The sequence below is a fragment of the Choloepus didactylus genome, chromosome 27, assembly GCF_015220235.1.
Source record: "Choloepus didactylus isolate mChoDid1 chromosome 27, mChoDid1.pri, whole genome shotgun sequence".
Classification (NCBI taxonomy): Eukaryota; Metazoa; Chordata; class Mammalia; order Pilosa; family Megalonychidae; genus Choloepus; species Choloepus didactylus.
In genome coordinates this window covers 1,341,117-1,367,845 of record NC_051333.1, presented here as the reverse complement: position 1 = coordinate 1,367,845, position 26,729 = coordinate 1,341,117, and the positions used below count along the sequence as shown (strand labels likewise).

Sequence of the window (26,729 nt, the reverse complement as noted above, 5' to 3'; positions counted from 1 at the left end):
AGCCAGATCGCAGCAGGTGAACCAATGCTAAAAGCAGGTCGGTGAAAAGGAGTGAGGCACTGGGACGGGCTGCAGCGCGGACGAGGGGAGAGAACACGGTGCTCGGTGAAAGGGGCCAGACACACAAGGTCTCCTGTGTGATTTCCTGTATGTGAAATGTCCCAACAGGCAAACCTACAGAAAGTAGATACGTGGTTGCAGGGTCTGGGGGGACGGGGAAGGGGGTGATTGCCTGATGGGGACGGGGTTTCGGAGGGATGGAAATGTCTTGGAACTAGGTAGAGGTGGTGGCTGCGCAGCATTGTGAAAGTTCTAAATGCCACTGAATCGTTCATGTAAAATGGTTCATTTGATGTTCTACAATTGGACCTCCATAAATTACTTTAAAAAAATCACTGTGGCTATGGCTGTGCGCTGGGAAGAAAGTGAAGCAGGCTGAGTTTTTTTTTAAGAGAGTGACTGATGGGAGGTGGCGGCTACACGAGGCCAAAGATCACGAGGGGCCTGGGCTCCTCACTCTTAACAACCTGCCCTCCCCGCCACAGGTGTTCTAAGGTGCGTGGTCTCTGCCACACTTGGAGAAGTCCAGGCTGAAAGGAGCCAGGCCTGGTGCAGAAAATTTCATAAACATGTTTCATTCCACTTTATCCCCACGACCCCCTGCTAAAGGAATGCTTCATTATTTCCCGTTTTGGATGAGGCTTGAAGGAGTCACCGGCAGGATTCTAGATTTTCAGTCATTCCTGGTGTGGCAGGCTATGGTTTCTGTCCCACGCACAGTCTGACAAAATCCCAGTCTCCGAGGCTCTTTTTGCCCCTTCCCCGCTTCCCCGCCCCACTCCAGTGGCAGTTTCTATGGCAACAGCCTGAGCCCACCTTGGCCCTCAGAACAGGTGGGAGTGCCTTAGGGTAAAGGAGCAGACAAGGACACCAGACCAGCCTGTGTGGGAAGGAGAGGTCTGGGGAAGGGATCGTTGTAATCTAAGTTAAAATGAAAACTCAGAGCCCATAGGAAAGGAGAAAATCATGAACCGGCTTTGTGGTCTCTGCAGGGGCCTAAAGAAATCCCAGGTTCCATTAGCAGCTGCTAAAAGCACAAATGGCTTAAACATTTGTCCTCAGCATTAATTAATTGACTGATTAATTCACTGACTTAGTTGTTAAGTCAATACATTTTTATTGGTCCAGAAACTGCTGTAGGTTCTGGGCATTCAGTAATGAACAGGCCAACGTAGCCTCTGCTTTCATGGAGTTTACATTTTAGTTACAAAGGCAGGCAGTCAACACATAAACTAATATTTGATATCAAATTGGGTAGTGGTAAGGTGTATTAGTTAAGGTTCTCTAGGGAAACAACAGAAGATATCTGTAAATATCAGATTTTATAAAAGTGTCTCTCATGCAACTGTGGGGATGCACGAGTCCAAATTCTGTAGGGCAGGCAGCAAACTGGCAACTCCAATGAAGGTGCTCAGTGAACTCCTCAGGAGACACTGGCTGGCTGAAGAAATGAAGGTTCGCTCTCTTCTCCCTTACAAGTCTTCAACTGATTGCATTAAATCCAGCTGATTGGATTCTCTCATTGTGTAAGACACGCCCTTTGGTGATGTGATCAGCCACAGATGCAGTTCAACTGACTGATGATTTGATAAACCAGCCTTCCAGTTTATTAACCAGCCACAAATGTCCTTGCAGTAATGATTAAGCCAAGTGAAGTAGTTTTGAAGAGACTGGGTGACCAGCAAAGCCAAAACTCTTTACTATTCTGGCATTTACCAAAATGTTTGCTGACCTTTCTTCTAGGCACTTTATATATATTAACTTGTTTAACCCTCACAACTAACCCATGAGAAAAGTGCTGTTATCCCATTTCACAGATCAGTAAAGTGAGGTATGAAAGGTGAAATTTCTTGTCCATGGAGCCCCAGCTGTACACGGCAGAGCTGGGATCTAGTTCCAGGCAGTCTGAACCCAGATTCTATGGTGTTAACCACGACACCAGTCACCTCTCTTTCTATATACACAGAAGAATTTTCATATTTGTGTTTCTCTCTGTGTTTCATTTTTTATGTAAACTGGTTTCCTTGAATGTAAGGATTACCTGACTCACATCTCTAATGTAACTTCGAGTAATTATGGTCTCAATTGCTTTACTAATGCCAGGCCCTAACCTTGTCCACAGGTACTCCTCCTGCCAACCTGCAGGTGAAATCCAACCCCCTTCTTGTCCCCAGCCCACTCCCACCTTCAGGCCCCCTTTTTTCCAACAAGAAAACTTGTCCCCTGAGATGCCGCTTGAGTGCGTGCTGCTTCGATGCATTCAGTTGAGTTGGGGGCGGTGGCTTCGGTTTGCTCCACAGAAAGGAGTCGTCTACATAAACTCAACTTTGGGTCCCTAAGGTTTTCTAAACCTTTAACCGAAGTGTGATACACATACATAACAGAGCAGCAGTACAGCGCTGGATGAATTTCACACACTGAATGTGCTCATGCAGCCACCGCCCAGCTCAAAAAGCAGAAACATTTCCAGCCCCCAGAACTCCAGCTTGTCTCCTCACCCAGTCAAGGCAACCACTGTCCTGACTTCCAGCACCGTGGCTCTGTTTGCCTGTTTGTGTGTTTTATTTAAATGGAATCATATTCTTTCCTGTCTGGTTTCTTTTGTTCAACATTTTGTCCCTGGAAGTCATCCGTCTTGCCGTGTGTACTTAGTGATGTTTAATTGCTGTTTATTCCATTGTGTGCATATACCACGATTTACTTTGATTCTTGTCATTTTTTAAAATCATTTTTGAAGCCTCCTCTTCCCTTCCCCAGCCCAAGGTCCATTACTTGGTTTTCCGGTGAAGGCCAGAGAGATGCCGGCTGTGTGGCCGTGGTACTCAACCTACCGAGTCATCAGATACTCATAACATCAAGTTAGTAATGTTTGCCTGAGGAGTACAGAAGATTAACTGATATAGTGCACACAGTAAACGCTGTCTGTTATCATTACGATGTACAGAGTTTCCAGTGGCCTTTTCTGGTTTCTAAATTCCTGGGTGACGTAGGCGAAGCAGTTATGAGTGAGACATGGGAGCCTCACCCCACCACTTCCTGTCTAAACATACCCGATTACCTCATGTCTTACGTGAGTTGTCTCAACCTGCCCCAAACCAAACTCATGACACCTCCTCACACCTGCTCCCCTTCCGGGGCTGCCCGTCTCCACCAGCGGCTTCACCATCCACCTGGCTCCGTGAGCCAGAGCGCACAGATGCTCCCGGGCACGCTCCCCTCCCCCGTTCCACCACCCTGGGGGACCTGCCCAGTTCTCTCCACCCCCTCTGGCGCCCTGAAGACAAGGCCATCCTACTCAACTCCTGGGCCGGGGAAGAGCCTACCTGTCCTTGTCCCTCCCCAGCTCCCTCTCGTAGGACTGTAACAGCTGGGATTGGAGCAGACCCCCAGTCCTGCCGGCGCGCCCCTGGGTTTGCTAACACTCTCCCTCCAGACCAGGCTTCCCGGCCCCCGCACTTTCGTCCTTTGGGCTGGACGCCTGTCAATCACGGAGGGCTGTCCCCTGCGTTGCAGGATGTGCAGCAGCTCCACCACATTCCCTCCCCCAGTGTAATGCCTCAGAATGTCTCCAGACACCTAAATTGGTGGGTCTCGAACTTGGGCGTGCATCTGAAGCCCCTGGGGCTTCTTAAAACCCAGCCTTGGCTCTGCCTCTAGATTCCTGGTTGAGCAGGGCTGGCAGCTCCTGCTGTGGGTGATCCGGCGGGTGCAAGTTCCCTTAACTGTGCAGAGAAGCGTTAACGTCAACATACGGGCTGACTAGAGAGCCCATCAGGGTGTCTCTGGTTTCTCGGCCCTTAATGTATGCTAAATTTAGGAGAGAACAGCTCTAATCCCTGAAGACACAAATACCTCCTACTGCTTCCTCATCCCTGGCTTTGCGTGAACCTGCAGGTCTGTGATGTGTGACATTCTGCGGCAGTTGCTACTTCCAGCCACGAGGTGGTGCTGGAAGCCAATGGCCCCCCCAGAAACTAGGCACTTCGGGGCTGCTTTCCTAACCCAGGTTCTCCCCCAGCTGAATCCACAGTGCCCACATGTTAGAGACTCCAGTACTGCCAACACATTTTTTTCCATATCCTTTTTTTGGGGGTGTAAATGACTTGCCTAACAATTCTTCTTTAGACTCTCTTTACACTCAAATGCATTTAAAAAGGAAATGGTACATCCGCATTTTCAGTGGGAAACCGGCAGAACCCACAATAAATTCATGGTGGCAGCAGCCACAGCAAGAGAGTATAAACAAACAATGGAAAATGCTATTAAAATCTAACTAAATAAGATTCCCAGAAAGACCCAGTGTTTTCTTTCTACACGCTTATTAAAAAGGGAAATGAATAAATGGCAGGAGTTTTAATAAAATAGTAATATAAATTGAGTTTTCTTTTTGTTGCATTCTGTATATAGCCCTAAAATTATGTCTCATGTAGGGAAAATGAAATACATCATAATATGAAAACCAGGGCGTAGTGATGATTCAGCAAATAATGCAATCTCGCTTGTGCTGCAGCGCCAGGTGGCTGTGCCAAAATGCCGACCAACAGGGAGACACCTGTGCCACCTGGTTGAGGGGGGTCTGGCAGCCAAGAGCAGTCCCAGGGCCCGCACTCAGGCCGTGCTGTGCAACATCAGGACTCGTGCAAGCACGGACGGGAGGACGTTCACTCACACGGAGGACAGACAGCCCCGCCAGCTTCTCGAGTGGGCGTCGGTCCCCCGGGCCAGCGGGAGTCGGTCCGCCGCGGGGCCGGAGCTGCTGCAGGGCAGCTAGGGCCGCAGGGAGCAAAGGGCCCCTTCCCACCGGGAGCGCGTCTGCAGGGGACGAGCCGGCTGCGGGAAGTGCACCCGCTCGGGACGCAGGGCAGGGATGCGGGGACACGTCCGCCTCTGCCAGGGGACCGCTCCATCCGAGGCGCCCACTTTGAGCATCGACCCAGGAGCCAGGCGGGCCCACTCCCGGGCCCGGGGCTTACTTGTGGGTCACAGCATGGCCCGCCCCCTACCACAAATGCCCTCCGAGATCACTTTATTAGTAAAACTGCGCTGAATGCTATTGCGTTTTAGAGCCAAAAGAGAACTCAGAGACTCTCTAATAATCATAGTGACAGTAATAATCTGTATTTATTCAGATATTCTCTACACAGGCATTGTTCTCAGGGTTTATGTGCTATATTTCTTTCAAACTCCACCACAAACACAAGGGCAAGGTGCTTATAGCCCAGGAAACTAAGGCAGCAGGTAACAAGTCCCAGCCTCTTAATTTGTGTAAGAAATGAAATCCTCGTTTGTTTGATGAGCTGATCTGCTACACGTTCGGAATAAACACTCTCTGACACTCTCGCTTACACGCGGGAGCCGTGAGCGAGCCGGCAAGCGCACTCACGTTAGGAGTCCTTGCTCCAGGCAGCCTCTCGGTGACGGTGACGGCAGAAACCAGGCGCTACTGCGCTCTGTCAAGTAGGCTGAGCCAGAGACAGCTGACGATCCAAAGCCTACACCCGCATTCATTCACTCAACAAATAATTACCGAGCATCTGATACGTGCCAGAGACATTTCTGCAGTCTTGGAACACAGTAACTCCTAAGATAATGTCCCACGAACCTTAAGTTCCAGTGATTTTGAAGGGAGGCACGAGTCTTTCCAAATTGGAGGGGAGTGATGCGTAATTAACTGGCCACCCTGAAGTTCCAACACAGACCACAACCCAGACCTTGTCAGGGATGAGTAGAACTTGGCAATGGGCATGGAGAGGATGTCTCAGAAGGAAAAGGTGCTTTGAGGAAAAATAAACAGGAATTTGGGGCAGTCCGGGTGTAAAGGGTGTGGCCAGGGGAGGGTGACTATGCACCCCAACTTGATAGACACGGGGTGTCCTGGACATATTTCCCTACATGGGAGGTGCACTAGGAGTGTTATGACATGGCATCAGAATTAACCTTCCACCTGTTATGCTCTGGGACACTTAGTAATTGTACATCTCTCAAATATTCAAAAACTTACCCAAAGAACTCTGCTCAGGCTTTCCTACAAATCACTCATCTAACAGATTTTAAAATTTATTACCTTAAAGAAGATACACTATCCTTTTACCATTGAAAGATGGTCTGTGTATGTGGCTACTTCTCCTTTATCATTCAAGGCTCTAACTATATGTGTGTTCTGTTTGTTTTCCTAATTAGGTTTGCCAACAGGTTGACTAATTTCAAAAAATTTCAAAAAAATTTCTGATATTTATACATAAATTCCACTTTTTAATCTTCCGATTCATCGCTTTCTGATTTTAACTTTATTGATGTTTGCTTTCCATTGTTTTATAGAAAGCTTTTTACAACTTTATTGATATAAAATTGACCTACAATAAATTGCACATATTTAAAATGAGCCTTATGTCAAAGCTATCACCAAAATCAAGGTAGAGAAAATATCCATCACCACAAACATTTCTCTGTGCACATGTTTAATCTTTCCACCTGTCCTCCTGCACCCCCTCTCCAGAAAACCACTGGTCTGATTTCCAGCCCTATAGATTAGTTTGCACTTTCTAGAGTTTTATATAATTGCTGTCGTAGGCAGACATGTTGGTGTTGATTAGGCTGGAATCTTTGAATTAGGTTGTTCCATGGAGATGTGACCCACCCAACTGTGGGTAATGCCTTTAATTAGATTATTTCCATGGACCCATTATTCAGCATGGGCCTTGATTAGATTACTGGAGCCCTATAAGAGGTCAGACAGAAAGAGCTCGGTGCTGCAGCCAAGACAGACATTTTGGAGATGGTCACTGAAAGTAGACTTTCCCTAATCAGGAGTTTGCTTGGGAGAATCTAAGAGAACACCCCCAGATGCCTAGAGAGAAACATTGTGGGAGAAAGCCATTTTGAAACCAGAACCCCAGAGGAGACGCCGGCCACGTTCCTGTGCCTTCCCAGCTGACAGAGCTTTCCCAGATGCCATCAGTGTTTTTCAGTGAAGATACCTGTTCTAGTTTGCTAATACTGCCAGAATGCAAAACACCAGAAATGGATTGGCTTTTATAAAAGGGGGTTTATTTGGTTACACAGTTACAGTCTTAAAGTCACAAAGTATCCAAGGTAACACATCAACAATTAGGTACCCTCACTGGGGGATGGCCAACGGTGTCTGGAAAACCTCTGTTAGCTGGGAAGGCACATGGCTGGTGTGTGCTCCAAGTTCCAGTTTCAAAGTGGCTTTCTCCCAGGACATTCCTCTCTAGGCTGCAGCTCCTTTTCAAAATGTCACACTCATGCTCTTGGGGTGTTTTTCCTCTCTTAGCTTCCCCAGAGCAAGAGTCTGCTTTCAACGGCCATCTTCAAACTGTCTCTCATCTGCAGCTAGTCTCTCAGCTTCTGTGCATTCTTCAAAGTGTCCCTCTTGGCTGTAACAAGCTCACTTCTGTCTGAGCTTATATAGTGCCCCAGCAAACTAATCAAGGACCATGCTGTATGGGCAGGGCCACACATCCATGGAAATTATCCAATGAAAGATCTCGCCCACAGTTGAGAGATCACATCTCCATGGAAACATCCAATCAAAAGTCTCCAGCCCAATCAACACCAATATGTTTCCTGCCCACAGAAGATTGCTTCAAAGATAATGGTGTTTTGGGGGACATAATACATCCAAACCAGCACAGTACCCTATTGTTGATGCCTTTGTCTGGACACTTTCACGGCCTTAGGACTACAACTTTGTGACCAAATAAACCCCCTTTATAAAAGCCAATCCATTTCTGATATTTTGCATAATGGCAGGATTAGCAAACTGGAACAGAGGCTTATGTTCTCTATTAATATAAACTGGTCCATAAAAGTGTTATTAAAACAAAGGAGCCTTAAATGGCGCTAAGATTTCAGAAATTGCTGTGTCAATCCTTCTCACTGGTTGTTCAGTTATAATCACATTTGTGGCTCCAATTATAATCACATCCCTGAATTCCTAACATATCAGCAGTTGTAAGATTTCTTTGTCAAATCACGTACCATGGGTATGAGGTAATAACATCTCTGATTCTTACTTAAACAGAGTTTGAGGGTCTGTGCTCATTTAAATTAAGTGCATACTATGTGCTGGAATGTGACAGGACACTGCTGGCCCACATGAGAAGCCAGACATTTCAGAGGAAATAAAATAAAATGGAAGTACATTAGAAGCAAGAGGGTCTAACAGTTATTTTGAAAGAAGGTAGACATATGTATATCTGAAGGCATAAGGATAGAGATCCATGACCAAAGAGGTGAGAGAGCAAGGCCGCCGGAGGAGGGAGAGTCGGAGAAGGCATCTAGAAGAGACGGGAAGAGACAGAAGGACAAAGAGGATGGTGGGCTGGCCTCCTCCGTGCCTTCTACAACCTATCACAAGGAGAACCAAGGATCACAGATATATATCAGCTGGTCTATCTCTGGTGGACAATCTGGAAATATCTATCAAAGTTACAGACAGGCTCATTGACCCAGTGAGTCCACTTCTAAGGAGTTAACCCACAGTGAACTGGCAGAGACGTAAAAGGAGGAGTATTGTGGTTATTCACTGCAGAATCGCTCCTAAGAGAAAAGAGGGAAGCGATCTCTTATACAGAGGGACTGTTCATATAAGAGGATATTATACAGTTACATAAAACATTTGCAACTATTTTTTAATTGTCAAATTCCCTCAGTGTTAATATTCTTTTTCAAAACCTCTTGCTTTTTAGTTCCTTTATTTATCTAAATTAAATTTTAAATTATTTATTCAAATAACCAAAAATAATTCCACTAACCATATGATTGAGTTAAAAGTAATAAGGAGAGACACTCCCCATTCTTTGTGCCTCTGACAACATTTTCCATATTTGTATCACAGCTCCTGTACCATTTTGTTACATGTACATTGATATCGTTTGTTAAGAAATGTTATAAAAGACAAAGGAGTTCAAGGAGGAAAATAACTCCAATTCATATTCCGACCAGCAGTTACTAAACATTGTTAACATCTTGGCAGATGTGCTTCTCATCTTTTTTTAATTTTAATTTTTAAAGGAAATCACTTCTATTTGGTAAATTTTATAGGTGCTTGTGCTGGTTTGAATCTATCATGGTCCCCATAAAAGCCATGTTCTATAATGCAATCTTGTAGGGGTAGATTTATTAGTCTTTTGATTAGAGTGGGACATTTGAATAGGTTGTTTCCATGGATGTGTGACCCCACCCATCCAATGATTAGTTCATTGGAGTGCTTTTAAGCGAGGTCACATAGAGGAGAAGCTCAGAGAAGCTGAGAGAGATATTTTGGATAGAAGCTAAGATATATAATTCAGAATTTGCCCCGTAAAGAAGCTAAGAGCTGACACAGACCCAGACATTTGGAGGTGCAGACAAGGACATTTGGGGGTGCTGAGCTAAGAGATGAAGCCCAGAGTTTGCCCTTGTGCTGGTTTGTATATATTGTGTCCCCCTTAAAAAGCCACATTCTTTAATGCAATCTTGTGGGGTCAGACATATTAGTGTTGATTAGATTGGAATTCTTTGACTGTTTCCATGAAGATGTGACCCAATCAACTGTGAGTGAAATGTTTGGATAATGTCCATGGAAGTGTTACTCTGTCCATTCAGGGTGGGTGTTAATTGGATCACTGGAGCCGTATAAAGGAGTTCACAGACAAAAGTTGCTGAGAGCAGCTACGAGTGACATTTTGAAGAGGAGCCGCAGCTAAGAGAGAACAAAACGCCCCAAGAGCAACACTTTGGAGAACACCATTTTGGAATGCAACCTGGGAGCAAGCAGACGCCAGCCACATGCTTTCCCAGCTAACAGAGGTATTCTGGATGCCATTGGCCATCCTCCAGTGAAGGTGCCCGATTGTCAATGCCTTACCTTGGACACTTTATGGCAGTAAGACTATAACTTTGTAACCAAATAAATCCCCTTTATAAAAGCCAATCCATTTCTGGTATTTTGCATAAAGGCAGCTTTAGCAAAGGGGAACAGCACTTCTTATTAAAATAATTAAACCACACCCAAAAGTACAAAGATGAAAATAATCACCCCAGATTCTAGCTCCCAGAAGCTACTATCTTTAACTTTAGGCAAATATAATTCCTGACATCTTTCTAAGCAAATATACAGAAAGAAAGAAAGCTGATGGATAGTTGCAGAGTACATGTGGAAACTTTAATTAGAACGGGAACCCCATGAGGGCAGGGCTTTTTGTCTGCTGTGTTCACTGCTGTGGCCCTGTTACAGTGCCCGCGAGTTGAAGTATGAGTCAGCCAAACAGAATTTAAAGAGCCTTTATTAGCCGGCCGGCGACTGCTCGCCGTCACTCCACGCAGGGAGTTTGGCAAGCAGCCCCGACCTGAGTGTGCTTGAGACTTATATAGGCAGAAACCACATTCTGAAATTGCAAGCAAGCTATTTTGACAGAAGCAGAGTTGGCGGTTGGTTATTGGTTGCTTAGGATCTTTAGCAAGGTTGAGAAATTTTCTCAAGGTTGGCACAATGGTTGATTGTTGAAATGGTTACGCTTGGCTAATGCTACAACCGCAAGTTTCACTCCCTAAAACGGTACAGTTTCACTTCCGTCTTCTCAGGGCTTAATGCTTACACAACGTTTTTTACTTTGCAGTCATTGCCGGTTGAGGGAGAGGGAGCCCACTTCAGCCCCAGTATCCGGAGCAGTTTCTCAGCAGGGCACCAGGCACACGTGGGGCCCCGGAACCCTCTGAGTGAGGGGCTGTTGCGCCGCGGTCGGCCATCAAGGGGCGCCCCTGGCCGGGAACACCCTTCCAGCCACGCCGAGTTCGCGTCAACTCGTCCTCCAGCGACTCGGGGAGATTCTGCAAATTCAGCCACAGTGAATAAGCGTGACCGCGCGCGAAGGCTTCCCCAAGGACGCTTCTCACGGTTTTGTTTCACTTCAGACGACATAAACGCACACCAACAGGGCCCGGCCAAGGAAATGACGGCACATTTTTACGATTTTAGCGTCAAGAAGCCGATAATATCCCGCAGGTCCAAACATGACTTGCGTCTTCCTTTGCGGGGTAGTCTGCGCTGTGCGCTTTACAAACATTAACGCGTGTAATTATCACACGACCCTTAGGAACAGGGCCGTTTACCCTCCCCGCGGTACCGACGGGCACGGAGCGCTGCAGTGACTTGCCGAGGCCGCGCACCGGGTTCGCGGGGGCCCGGGACTCGAACCCGCGCCGCCGGGCTGCAGAGCCTGCAGGCCGAGGCCGACGGCGCCAAAGAGCCGGGCCGCGCGACGTTCTAGGGCCAGGTCCGGCCGCAGCCCCCTGTGCACTCTCGGGAGGAGAAACGGGGGCCGGCAGGGGACCGTCCGCGCCGGGGCACCCACCCGACAGCCCGGGCCACCGCAGCCCGGCGCCGACTCACCTGCGGGGGACGGAACAAGGGCGGAGACCGGCGCGACGCGATACTACGCCTGCGCAGAGCGGGTGACACTGCCGCGAGGAACTACATTCCCCATAAGCCTTCGCGGCGCGCCCTTCCGCAAGTTCTGCTGGGCAGGCGTGTGCTTTTATTTTTCAAATTTTAGTATCCGTAGAGCGTAAATTCTACAAATAAACTTGACAAAACAGTGAAGGATCTGTATAAAAATGCCAGTTGAAACAAGAAACAATCACTTTAATCAATGAAAAAATAGTATTTCCTGATTGGGAAGACTCAGCATTGTGAACAAGCCAACTTTTACCAAATTAATCTAATACTATAAAATTCAAAACCTCCAGGGAATTCCTTTGTGAAGAAAAGTGTAATCAAAATAAGTCTAAAGACTGCTCGTGGTCGTCCTGCCATGGCATGTCGCGGGGGCTGTGGGCTGCAAGCCCCCAAGAACCTGGTCCTCACCGGCTTCTCCCACATCCACCTGATTGATACGGATACTACTGATGTCAGCAACCTCAACAGGCAGTTTTTGTTTCAAAAGAAGCATGTTGGAGTAGCAAAGGCACAGGTTGCCAAAAAAGGTGTCCTGCAGTTCTATCCGAAAGCTAATATCATAGCCTAGCATAGCAGCATCATGAACCCTGACTATAATGTGGAATTTTTTCGACAATTTGTATTGGGTATGAATGCTTTACATAACAGAGCTTTCCGCAGCCATGTAAATAGGATGTGACTAGCAGCTGATGTCCCTCTAATTCAGAGTGGAACTTCTGTTATCTTGGACAAGTAACTATTATTAAAAAGGGTGTGACTGAATACTATGAATGTCATCCTACACCATCCCAGAGAACTTTTCCTGGCTGTACAATTCATAACACACCTTCAGAACTTATACATTGCATTGTTTGGGCAAAGTATTTGTTTAAGTAAGAGTGTATATCTTTCTGGGCATCCTAATGAGGACTGATGATGGGAAATTGGGTCATTTTTGTTTAAATGTCTTAGAGAAATTATACCTAGAGTGAATGCTATTTCTTTTAAATATGGTGAAGGAACACTTTGGTAGCTTTCTTGTGATATTTCTTGAGTTAAATTGAATTCAGCAGACATTCATTACATGCCTATTATATGCCATGAACCGTTTAGGAAGATTTTTCTGTTATTGGAGGTGGGCATAATAAATGAATACAAATCTCTATATTTGGAAATTTTAAAAAATATTATAAAACTCACTTGTTAACAAAAGAAATAATGGAAGCTAAAAATACTTTGGAATAGCAGTGTCACAGCCTGAAGGGACTTTGCCAGTCAGAAGACCACGGACGACACCAAGCATTTTCTGAAACATGAACTTTATTTGGGGCTTACTCACAGGGAGGCAGAAATCAGATGGCTTTTTTCTTGCTGCGTGGGTACCACTTTCACAGGGAAGTTGGCCGCTCGACTGAAAGAGGACAGTAAGCCAGTTACAAGGGTTTAAGACAAAGACATTCCTAAGGATGGGAGAACATCCTGTGACATGGGGGTGGTGCAGGAAGGGAAGAATTGCCAGATGGGGCTTTATGAATAACCACAAGAGTGATAGCACTTGAGGGCCAGAAGCAGGTAGACTAGATTAACGTTCTTGCTCTTTCATGAGACAAAGAGTTTCTCACCTCCTGCTTACTTCCCATTTAAAGTTACAATTTACCCTTTTTCTCTTTACTGGCTTACAAAGATGATGGGTTAAACATTAGCTGCCCAGGTCATGCAGACTGCTGTGCGCCAAGGTCCGCAGGCCTGTTTTGTTCAGGCCAGGGGCTGCCACAAGCAGTGAAAATACTACATGTGGAACTTGGATGCATTGAATGTGTTAGATGGAAGGAAATTTGTAGGCACAAAAGCATGAATTAAAAAAAGAAGAATTTGTGAACATTAATGGGCTAAGGATCCAACTTTAGTTAGAATAAACTCAGAAAACAATACAAGGAAAGATATTGCCCTGGTTAGCTAAAGCTGCCATTATGCAAATAACAGAAACGGATTGGCTTTTGTAAAGGGTATTTATTAGGTTACAAACTTACTGTTCTGAGGCCATAAAAGTGTCCAAACTAAGGCATCAATAAGAGGATACCTTCACTGAAGAAACCGCCAATGGCATTGGGAACACCTCTGTCAGCTGGGAAGGCACGTGGTTGGCATCTGTTGGTCCTTTGCCCCCAGGTTGCATTTCAAAATGGCTTTCTTCAAAATGTCTCTGGGCTTCTGTCTCTTTTAGCTTCTCTCAGCTCTCTGCTTGGTTCTCCTGGGGTGTTTCTCTCTAAGCATCTGGGAGTCCTCTCTTAGCTTCTTTGGGGCAAACTCTGGGCTTCATCTCTTAGCTTAGAATCTCCAAACATCCATCTGTTGCATCTCCCAGCATCTCCAAGCATCTGTGTCTGTGTCAGCTCTTAGCTTCTCCTGGAGGCAAACTCAGGATTACCTAAATTAGCTTCTCTCCCAAATGTCTCTCTCAGCTTCTCTGAGCTCCTTCTCTTTGTGAGCTTTCTTAAAGGACTCCAGTGAAATTAAGACACCCCCCCTCCCCAGAATGGGTGGGTCACACCTCCATGGAAATAATCTAATCAAAAGGTCTCACCTATAGTTGGGTGGGTCACAGCTCTCTGGAAACAACCTAATCAAATGACTAATAGGTCTGCCCCTACAAAATTACATTAAAGAACATGGTTTTTCAGGGGAGGACTTAATAGATTCAAACCAGTACAGATACAATCAAGATAAGTGCAAACATAAAGCCAGCAAGTTTGAAATGAGAAAAGGGATAAATAAGAACTAAAAGTAGAACATAATCTCAGATATAATACAGGTTAGAACGATTTTAAAAGATGAGGAAAAGACCATGCCAATATGTTTACAATTTTGATGAACTGAATAAGTTCACTAAACAAATAATAAAGGCTTACAAAATGACTCAGAAATAAGTAGAAAGCCTAAAGAGTACCACAACTGTCTCCTGAATAATGTACCTAGCCTATGTGGTACATTAAACTTGCAAGGAATAGATTATACTAATTTTATGGACATTATGGAATAACAAAAAGCATAACAAGTCAGTCTCACCCAAAAATGTAGCTGCAAAAATCCTCTTCAAAGTAGTAGTATATAAATGTAGAATCACAAAACAAAAAGTATATCATGACCAAGTTGTATCTATTCTGGGAATTTCTAGGATAGCATAATATTAGAAAACTTATAAATGTCATTCACTTCATTGAGAAATTAAAGAGAAATATATAATCTGCAAAGATGTAGAAAATGCATTTTGTAAAATTGAGCAGCAGATAATCTTTCATGGCAAAAATTCTTAGTAAAATATGAGGAGAAAAGAATATTCTCAACCTCATAACAGGCATTGTCTAATAACCTACAAGAAACATCGTCATCCTTTACTTTTTACTTAAGTTAAAGTACCACACAAGTGTAAAACTTGAGAATTTTCACAAAGAAATACACTTGCAAACCTTATTTATTCGTATATTTTTGGCAAACTTTTTTTTGTAATAGACTATTTTTTGAACAGTTTAGATTATAGAGAAATTGAAAAGTTAGTACAGAGAGTTCTCAGCACCCAGTTTCCCCTATTGTTATCATCTTGTATCAGTATGGTATATATATTAGAATTAATGAACCAATACTCATACAATATTATTAAATAAAGCCTTTAGTTTATTTTTTTAAAAAGTCTAAAAGTAAGATTCTCTTCATAGAAAGGAGAAGTATGAGAGAATTTCAAATGCCAGGAATTGTTGGAAAAAATGAGGTTAGGGTGGGACAATTATATATGAAAATCTATTTTATACATAAATCAGAATATGGCTTTGGTGAAACAAACAGAAGAATGATTCAGATTAGAAATGAAATCAAGTTTATTTTAAGACAGCTGTTGCCTGAAAGCTTGGGTATAATTTAGATGTGGTTGTTTCCAAACCTGGCTTATTATCAGGATCACCTGGGATGTTTTTTACAATGCAGATTCCTGCCACACATTCCCAAGTTTCTGATGCATTGGATGTGGGGTAGGGTCCCAAGGAGCTATAGTTTTAGAATTCCCCAGGTGATTCTGATCATCAGTGAAGTTTCAGAATCACTGGATTACAGCCTCCTTTAATTGTCCCCTGTCCAGATTGGGCACTTGTTTCCTTGATTACACAGTGGAAAGGTCTGCATGGGGCAAGGTCCATTAAGGTATCTGGAAGAGCAAGGCAGAGCTTTAGGGCAGGAGTCCCTGGTCAGCAACATGGTAGCAGGCAGCAAAAGACTTCAGAAAAAAAAATTAAATCCAGTCACCTTATATATATGAATTTAGTGTATGAATTTGGAGTTTGAATAAGGGACTATAGGAAAGCAGTGAAGGAATAACAGTTTACCCAAAGAACTTCTCTTCAAAACCTTGAGCCAATAAATTCCAAATGTTTAAGCCAACGCATTGTATGGTATTTGTTTTAGCAGCCAGGAACTTAGTGAATGGCACAAGTTCAAGCTAAAATCCTTATCTTATCCTATACAACTCTCTCGCACCCCACAGCCACACTTCAACAAATAATGACACCTCCTCCTCCCAAATTTATCCCAAATATGACCACTAGTTCCCACCTCCAATTCTCCCACCCTCATCTCAGCCACCACCAACCTGTTGGACAACTGTAGTCATCTCCTCACTGGCTCCAATATTTCTGCTCTTATTGCCTTCCCCAGTTGGCTTGCTGCTCGGCAGCCAGAGTGATACTGTTACACAACTAAGACTATCTCATTCCCCTGCTTAAAAACTTACAAGGTATGCTGGCTTGGGTGTATTATGTCCCCCAAAATTACATGTTCTCTGTTGCAATCTGTGGGGCCAGACATATTAGTGTTGATTAGGTTGGAACCTTTTGATTGTTTCCATGCAAATGTGACCAGTAACATCTTGATTAGGGTGTGACCTGTTGACGGGATTGTTTCCATGGAGATGTGGCCCTGCCCATTAGGCTTGGGTCTTGATTTAATTACTGGAGCCCTATAAAAGCTCAGAAACAGAAGGACTTCAGAGAAGCTGCAGCTTAGAGATACATTTTGAAGAAGGCCATTGAAGGCTGATGCTGACATTTTGGAGAAAGCCATTTTGAAACATAACCTAGGAGCAAGCAGAAGCCAGCCATGTGCCTTCCCAGCTAATGAAGGTTTTCCAGATGCCAATGGCCTTTCTCCAGTGAAAGTACCCTATTGTTGATGCCTTACCTTGGACACTTTATGGCCTTAAGACTGTAACTTTGTAACCAAATAAACCCCCTTTATAAAAGCCAATCCATTTCTGGTGTTTTGCAAAATGGCAGCATTAATAAACTGGAACACATGGGATTCCCATCAGCTTAGAATAAGATACCCATAAATGTTCTACCTAATCCTACACCTTCATAACTCTCTGACTTCATAACAACACACCCTCCCTATCACTCACTATGCTTCAGCCACCCTGGAATACTCCCCATTACTTGAACAGACCAAGCTCACTACTGCCTTCAGGACTTCATCCTTGCTGGTGCCTTTGCCTTGGACACTTTCTGCTCATTTTTTCACAAGGACTAGTTCCCTTTTCTCTTTCAGGCCTCAATTTTAAAATAAGTGCTTCATAGAGTCTTGTTTGCCCAGCCCAGCTACAGCTGCCCATGCTCTGGGCACCATCTTACACCTACCCCCATTTCATTTGCTTATAGCCCTGTTTCAATTTGCTAAAGCTTCTGTTATGCAAAATACCAGAAATGGATTGGCTTTTATAAATGGGATTTATTAGGTTACAAATTTACAGTCCTGTGGCCATAAAAGTGTCCAAACTAAGGCATCAACAAGAAGATACCTTCATTGAAGAAAAGCTGATGGTGTCCCAAACACCTCTGTTAGCTGGGAAGGCATGAGGCTGGCATCTGCTGGTCCTTTGCTCCTGGTTTCTGGTTTCAAAATGGCTTTCTCCAAAATGTCTCTGGAGTTCTGTCTCTCTTAGCTTCTCTTTCTCAGCTCTTATTTATACTTGCTTGTTCTCCCAGGGTGTTTCTCTCTAATCACCTGGGGGTCCTCTCTTAGGTTCTCTGAGGCAAACTCGAGGCTTTATCTCTTAGCTTAACATCTCCAAATGTCTTTCTGTCTGCATCTCCCAGCATCTCCAAGCATCTGGGTCTGTGTCAGCTCTCAGCTTCTCCTGGGAGAAAACTCAAAATTACATATCTTAGCTTTTCTCCAAAATGTCTCTCTCAGCTTCTCTGAGCTCCTTCTTTCCTTGAGCTCTTAAAGGACTCCAGTTATCTGATGAAGACCCACTTGGAATGGGTGAGGTCACATCTCCATGGAAACACTCAACCAAAAGGTCTTCCCTAATCAAAAGATTAATAAGTTTGTCCCCAGAAGATTGCACTAAAGAACACGGCTTTTGTAGGGGACATAATAGATTTAAACAAGCACAAGCACTTATAGTGGGATGAAATTCTTTAGCCCCTTTGCTTTCATTTTATATCTTTCCCCAGCTGGTTTGTTTAACACGGTATTCTCAACTTACAATATGTGTATAATACTGGTTGAATGGAAGTTTTAGAGAAAACAAAACAATCAATAAAATTAAATGTTGTTAAAACTACCCCTATTCACAGATGATATGAGCCTGTATTGATAAAATCCAGAAGAGTCTATAGGAAAGCTACAGGATCTAAGAAACAAATCCAGCAAAGTTTTGGGTACAAGATAAATGCACAAAAATCAGCAGTGTTACTATACATCAGTAATGAACAATCTGAAAAGGAAATCAAGAAAACAGTTCCATTGACAATAGCAGCTAAAAGAATAAAAAAGAATAACATACCTAGGAATAAGTTTTACCAATAAGAGAAGGACTTGTACACAGAAAACTACAAATCATTACTGAAAGAAATTTAACCAGGCCTAAATAAATGTAAAGATAATCCACGCTCGTGGACTAGAAGACTTAATATCATAAAATGTCAATACTACACAAAGTGATTACAGATTTAATGCAATCCCAATCAAAATTTCAACAGCTTTCTTTACAGAAATGGAAGAGCTAATTATCAAAACCATGTGGAATGGCAAGGACCCCAAATAGCAAAAACCATCTTGAAAAAGAAAATAAAAGTTGGAAGACACACAGTTCCTGATTTTAAAACTTATTACAAAGCTAAGCAATCAAAATATTGTTGTACTGGCACAAGGACAGACATATAAACCAATGGTACAGAACTGTGAGCTCAAAATAAACCCTCATCTCTATAGCCAATTGTTTTTTGACAAGGGAGCCAAGTCCACTCAATGAGAAAGAATAGTCTCTTCAACAAATGGTGCTGAGAAAACTGGGTATCCACATATAAATGTATACAAAAACTAACTCAAAATGGAACAAGACCCATATATAACAACTGAACTGTAACACTCTTAGAATAAAACATAGGGAAATACCTTCAGGACCTTGTATTTGGCAATGGATTCTAGACTTTACACTGAAAGGATGAGTTACAAAAGAACAAAGAGATCATTTTGATTTTATCAAAATTAAAAACACTTGTGCATCTAAGGACATTATCCAGAAAGTGAAAAGAAAACCAACAGAATGGAAGATAAGGGTTTAATATCCAGAATACATAACAAAGCCCTACACCTCAATAACAGAAAAACAAACAATCCAATTAAAAATGGGTGAAGGACTTGAACAGAAATCTCTCCAAAGAGGATATATAAATGGCCAATAAGAACACAAAAAGGTGCACAACATCATTATCCATTAGTGAAATGCAAATCAAAAGCATAATGAGATACCACTTCATACCCACTGAAATGGCTATTATTAAAAAAAAAACAGAAAATAACAAGTGCTGTGGAGGATGCAGAAAAATCCCATTGTTGGTGGGAGTGTACAATGGTGCAGCCACTGTGGAAAGCAAACTGACCATTCCTCAAAGTTAAACACAGAACTACCATATGATAATGCAATCCTACTTCTTGGTGTATACCCAAAAGAATTGAAAGTGGGAACTCAGGCAGATATTTGTATGCCAGTGTTCACGGCCGTGTTATTCCCAATAGCCAAAAAGTAGAAGCAACTCAAATTCCCATCAACAAATGAATACAATGGAATATTACTCAGCCTTAAGAGGGAATGAAGTTCTGATAGATGGAACAACATTGATAAACCTTGAAGACATCATGTTGAGTGAAATAAGCCAGACATAAAAGGACAAATATTGGATAGTCTCACTAATAGAAATAATTAGAATAAGCAAATTCTTCTCCAGTTAGAAACTGGAATACAGGTTACCATGGACTGGGGTGGGGGTAGGGATTGGAGAGTTAATGACTAATTGGTATAGAGTTTCTGTTTGGGGTGATACAGAAGTTTCAGTGATAGATGGTGGTGATGGTAGCACAACATTGTGAGTGTAATTAACACCTCTGACTTACAAACTTGAATGTAGTCAGAATGGGAAATTTTAGGTTATTTGTTACAAGAATACAATTTTTTAAAAAACAACCATAGGACTGTACAACACAGTGAATCCTAATGTAAACTATGGAATATAGTTAATAGTATAATTATGATAATATTGTTTCATCAATTGTAACAAAGTTACCCCCACAATGCAAAGGGTTAATTATAGGGAAGACTATGGGTATGAGGGAGATATATAGGAACTCTGTATTTTCTACATGATTTTTCTGTAAACCCACTACTTCTCTAATAAAACATAAGATGGGCTAAATATCTGTATAAAAATATTCACTAAAATAAAAGGAATGAAGTTCTAATACATGCCACTACATAGATGAAACTTGAAGTTATCATATCGAGTGCAATAAGTCAGACACAAAGGGGCAGCTATTATATGATTTCACTTAAATTAAATAGCTAAAATATGCAATATCAGAGAGACAGTGGGCAGAGGGAATGGGGAGATAATGCATAATGGCCAGGTATAGGATTCTCTTTGATTTGTTGTGAAAATTCTAGTAACAGATGGTGATGAGGATACAGCAACATTGTGAATGCAATTAATCCCTCTCAATGATAGGGTTGGGAGTGGCTAAGATGAGAAAGTTTGTTCCCACAATTACCAAAAAAAGGGAGTGGTGGCACAATTAGGAGATGACAATTAAATGTAATACATGATCCTGGATAGGATGTAATAATGGAGTAGAAAAGCCTCAAAAGGTTATTATTGGACATAAAATTGGAATATAATCTATAAACTTCATATCAATGTTAAATTTCCTGAACTTGACAACTGTGCTTACGGTGGTTAATAAGTGAATATCCTTGTTTTTAGGAAATGTACATGGATGTACTGTGTGTTCAAGTAGCATGATGTATGCAACCTACTCTCAAGTGTTCAGAAAATGATAAAGAGATAAATAGATGGATGGATGGATAGACAGAAAGAATAATATGTAAATGTGACAAAATATTAAAATTGGTGGATAAAATTGGGTATGTGGGGGCTGGGTATATTGGAGTTCTCTGTATGGGTACCGTATTATTTTTTTGCAACCCTCCCACGTAAATGTGAAATTATTCTGAAATAAAATTTTAAAGGAAAAAAAAGTTTAAAAAACACTAGAAAAAAAAAGCAAGCAAGAAAGAAAAGAGAATGTTGCGTATTAGATTCTCAGTTTCTCCCCTTTGACAACTTTGAGCAGATTCCTTCCCCTCTCCTAAAAGAAAGAAGTGCAAATACTAAGCCAGCAGGTCTGTAGTTACGATTCATGGAAAGCTTCGGGAATTGGGCCTGGAACACTGATTAGCAATTAAAAGTATCTCAAACACAGAGCAGTGTAGGGTGGTAATTAAGGGCCCAGAATCTGGGGTCTGGCCGTCTGCGTTTGAAGTCCAGCTCCACGACTTTCTGGCTCTATATCCTTGGGCAAGAGCCTTTACCTCCCCGTGCCTCAGTTTCCCCGGCTGTAAATCTCCGACGTAGCACATGGAGCTGCTGCGGGGATTAGATGCGTTAGCACATGTTGGGGGCTTAGACCGAAATCAGGAGCACCGTAACGCGTCTAAAAATGTTAACAACCCACATCGGTCTCCTTCCTTAAGGCACTTTATACCTGGAGGATGACCGGTTATTAACAGTTCCTCTCCTCAGTTCTGCAGCCAGTTCACCTGTGCCCCATACCCTGCCCCGCTGGACATTCAAGAGCAGAGCAGGGGGAAACCAGCGCTGGACCACTTCTCCCCCAGCCCAGACTTCCACAACTCTGCCCAACTCTTCACACCCGGCCAGTAACATCCGGGTCCCCTGCCCTGGCAGGTCACGGCTGCGCGCACACGCCCCACTCCTCAGCGGCCCGGAAGCAGAGATGACGAGCCTTTCGCTGAGGGGGACCAATGAGGGCTGCGCACGCAGTGCGCAGGCGCTGAGGGTGGACCCCAGGAATCTACGTTTCCGGGAGGCTTTGGCGAAGCGGCGCCGGAAGGGGCGGGGTCCAAGTCTTGGTTGTTGATGGCTTTGTATGCCGGAAGTAGTGTTTGTCTCCATCCTGGCGAGTGCAGTTACAGAAAAGTCGAAAGTCGAAAATGCAATGCGATGCAAAAATAACAAACCCTAGCCAAGAAGAGTAACTACAAGGAAAAACCTGGCTTTTTAAAACTGTCTACATTTATTACACAAATTATGCATGTTGGAAAAATAGGATATATATGTATATATATTTGTGTGTATGTGTGTTCAGACACACAGACACAGGTGAAAATGGGATATGTGTATTTATACACACATACATATGGGTGAAAATGGGATATGTATGTATGTGTGTGTGTATGCGTGTATGAGAGATACTATAAGAGGAAATGATTTTAAAAATGAATAAATTTTAAAAATACTCAAAACGGAATCTGGCAAGATTTAAAAATGAAGAATAGTATTACAAAGCAGGATTTCAACAAGAAATGCACAGGTAATAAATATTAATTAGAGAAAAATCAGAAGTCGCATTTAAGCCAGAAGAGAATGTGAATAGCACCAAATCACACTAGTCGTGGATTGCTGCCATTGTCTTTTGTTGAATACCTATCTTATGTTTTACTTTCTATCATATATATGTATGTGAAATGTATGGAAATGGGATCTTCCCACACATACTATTTAATAAACTGTGTCATTCAAAAATATATCTTGTAAACTTAAGGAAGCAAAATTAGAAATATCCTGTAAAACTATACTACAGTACCAATAGAAGCATGAACTACTGAGGAATTATAATGTAAACTTAAATTGCAAATGTCAAATGGGTTATCAAATTGAGAAAATTTAATATGTCTATAAAGCGATTATTTGATCTACTCTCTATATTCCAATTTCATCAACTGTCCCAACAGTGTTCTTTACAGCAAATTTTTCCAGTAGAAGATCTAGGCCAGAATTATATAATACATTCAGTTTTCATGTTTGTTTGGTTTCTTCTAATCTGAAACATTTCCTTAGACTTGCTTTGCTCTTCTCAACATTGATACTTTTGAAGGACACATCCCAGCTATTTTATAGACTCTGTCCCCCAGTTTGGGTTTGTGTGGTGTTTCCTCAGGATTACATTCAGATTATGCACATTTATCTGTAATATCCCAGAAGTAATAATGTCATTTTGCCCCTCATTAGGGATCTTAATTCTAATCACTTGATTAAGTTGTTGTCTGTTATCTCCACTGGACGGTATTTTTACTTTGTTAATTAATAACTAATATCCTTAACTTATGAAGAATTAGTATAAATCAGTTAGGGGAAAGTGAATATTCCAGCAGATACCTAAGCAAAAACATGAATGAGCAACCAAAAAAAAATATATAGCCAAAAAACATATTCACAGCCTCTTATATGAAATATATTTCTGATAACCTATTGACAAAGATGAAAACAATGATACTATATAGTGTGCATGGAAATATACCCTCAAGTCTTGTTGGGGTGGTGTAAACTGATACACACTTTCAAACACCATTCTGGAAGTAATTATCAATTTTAATTGTGCATCCACTTAACCCAAAAGATACACATAGGGTAATGTATCCATGGAAACGTGGGGAGAAACACACTAAGATATAGATACTAAGAAATTCATTGAGTGCTTTGTTAAATATTATTTTTAAATACTTCTACTGGGGAGATGATTTGTTGAGGAATGGCATATTTACATAGTCTTAAAATATTGCCATACAAAATTTCTTATTATGTAAATGTTAAATTTCCTCAATTTGATAATCATACTGTGATTATATAAAAGAATATCTGTGTTCTTAGGAAACATAGGCTGAAGGATTAAAGGGTAAAATGGTATAATATCTGAAAAGTATTCTCAAATTGTTTAGGATAGATGTAAAGAGAGTGAGAAAGTGGTCATGGCAAAATGCATGCAATTGGCAAATATGGGTGAAGCATTTCTGAGAGTTATTTTTTAACATATCTGTAAATTCATATATAAACTTATTTGCCATGATTTCAAAATGCATATTTAAAAATTATACAGTGAAATAAAGAAAAAATATGGCTACTGAAGCACAAAAAGTTAGCTAGCCTTTTAGGCAAAACTATTTTTAACTTTGACTTTAAGAGAAGATTAAATCAAGGAAGAGAGAATTAATTATGAAATGGGTGGAGCCACCAGGGCTGATAAAGCAAAGGTCCCTGTGTCAGACTCAAACATTCTTGTGTTGGCATCTTCGGCGGTCAGAACCCTCTTCCATCTTGCCCACACAGCTCTCCGAACTGTAAGTTTCCTTGGTTCTCTAAGTTCTTTTGCTTAGGTGGTTGTATGTGTGTGTGTGTGAAAGGAGTGTTTGCCTAGATTCAATGACCTAGAGCTTTTGTCAGGTTTTCTTGGTTGAAGGAGCTTCATCTTCCAGTCTTTATGAGGATACATTGCAGACGAGGGAAAGCTTGATTGAGAGTGTTGATTTGGGGGTAGTTTTCTGTTCTCAGTGATACTAGATAGTGGCATTTCCAGAAGGGAGCAGGCAATCAAAACCCACATGACGAAGAAAACCTTCCATTTGATTATAGCCCAAGGAGCGACTGAGGTCCTATAATGCTGATGACTTCCCCTTTCAGTGAAGTTTGGGCCCAGTGGAGGACAAGGTCACTTTCAGTCAGCTCTCATCAGCAAAGTTACCAACAACGTGAACTGCGAGCCATGGCACACCTCAAAGTCTCCTTTCCATACTCTAGGTATTGTGACAAAATATATCAGGAAATTGAAGATACGTTGATTATCATCAGGGAATATTTTCTCTTTCCCTTAAGATTTTTCAGTGCCTGGCACCGTTAGTGCTGAATACTGAAGGAAGGGGCAACCCGTTCATGCCAATCGTTTCATTCCTGGTGGTTCTTCCCTGTTACTTTAGTTGAATGACTAAGAAAGCATCCCTTAGTATCATACATCTGGACCTCAGTTTCTTCACTTGCTAAATGGTAACAAAACTGAGTATCACCTGGTTGTTTGCAAAAGAAAATTATCTTAGATATGTAAATCGTGTAGACTGACGTGCAACAATGAGCTTGTAATAAAAGTGACTTCTCTCCCTTTCCCCCCACAACAAAACCCTAATTTTCCTCAGTTGAGGCATCACTCTGGCTTAATATATTCCTAGAGTTAGCAGTAAAAATATAGTTGTGCTAATAACGATAGATAGCATCTATTATGTGCAAGGCACAGTTGTAAGCCCTTTTCATGTATTAGCACATTGAATTGTCACTGCATCTTAAGAAGTGGTCATTATTATTATTATCATCCCCTCATCACTGATGAGGGACCTGAGACTCAAGGAGGTTGTTTCAAGTTTGATGTTGTGGAGCCAGTAAATGGTGAAGACAGGCTTTGAATCTGGGCAATTGGGATGTAGAGTGTGTATTCTTAATCCATCCTCTCTGTAACCTCTTGATAGTAAGAAGAAAAAGATGCTTAAAATTTTACTCTGAGAAAAGATAGAAATAACCTTTAAATTAGAGACCTATAAGGCAGAATGCTTTCGCAAACAGTAAGTATTGTTAGAAGGTCTAGCTGGGACAGAGTTACAAGCCAACCAGGCCCAACACAGGATACGTTAATCTAATCTGTGTAACAAGCAGGGTGGGATGTTTTGGAATGCATTTAGAGATAATCCCATGAACACACTTAAAGATTTCTTCCTTGATTTAATTAATCTATAGGGTTTGGGAGGGGGGTGGGATTGCCTGGTTTCCTAAGAAATGATACAATCAAGCAACACGTGAGATGGGTGGGACTTCCTGAGGCCTAATTACTTAAAGCTCGGGTTTGAGGCTGGTCCCATAAAGTGACTGTGGATGTCTCTACAACGTGTAAGTTTCCATGAGTTCTCACTGAAATCTCTTAGGCCTGATTGTAGTGATTTGTGTATTTCTCTTTTTCTTTGTGAATCTAGCATAAATTCATCAATGATACTGATTTTTTTCAAAGAACAAACATTGGTTTTGTTGGTTCTCTCAATTGTTTTTCTGTGCCTCCTCTTTCTACTAGCTACAGAACCCTGTGGTTTTTGGTTATTTGACTTCATTCAGCCTAACTCATACTAAAATAAATAAAATTAAACACACACAGAAACAAAAATTCAGAACCTTATATAAAAATTCCCTTTGGCTTACTAAATTCAGTTGTGTGACTAAGATAACAAGTTTAATTCCATTTCTTCCCTTTCTTCTCTTAGCTTTGGTTTTATCATTGAAAAGAATCCAAATACAAATTCTGATACAAAACCAATAGTATCAATCTGAACAGGATCATTCTGGATAGAGGACAAAAGGTAACCAGGTGTTAACCTTAGGTCTGTTTCCTATCTGAGCCTGTTGGATGCCAACTGCTTCTTCCAGGAAGTTTAGAACACACCCATGCGGGGCCCCTGTGGCTTTGCCCAGTTGGACCACAGACTTTCTGAGGACTTCCCTGCCCACTTTCCTGCTGCCATTCCCAGTGACCTGTATCTCAGACCTAGCCGGGCAAGGACAGGTGTGAGAATGTTTTTTTTCCAAGTGGGAGGCAGGAAGGTTCTAAATTAAATTGGGAATGTAAAAAATGCTCTGATATGTGCATTGACCCTCTAGTATCCATGTCCTATTTTCTTTTTCAGTTCCTTGGCTATGAAATACAATTAGGATCATCCAACCTACACAGTCATTTAAATATTCTCATGTATGGATTTAAATAGAATCGTTTCCTTGGTATTATCTCCAGAAACAAACTTGCA

The 26,729-nt window shown here is 42.1% G+C and overlaps 1 protein-coding gene across 1 annotated transcript in view; it reads left to right on the top strand.

Annotated features, from left to right (window-relative positions):
• LOC119520940 (zinc finger protein 805) overlaps positions 1 to 26,729 on the top strand; it is a 603,985-nt gene that overhangs the window by 514,776 nt on the left and 62,480 nt on the right. The gene's annotated exons all lie outside the window — the stretch shown is intronic.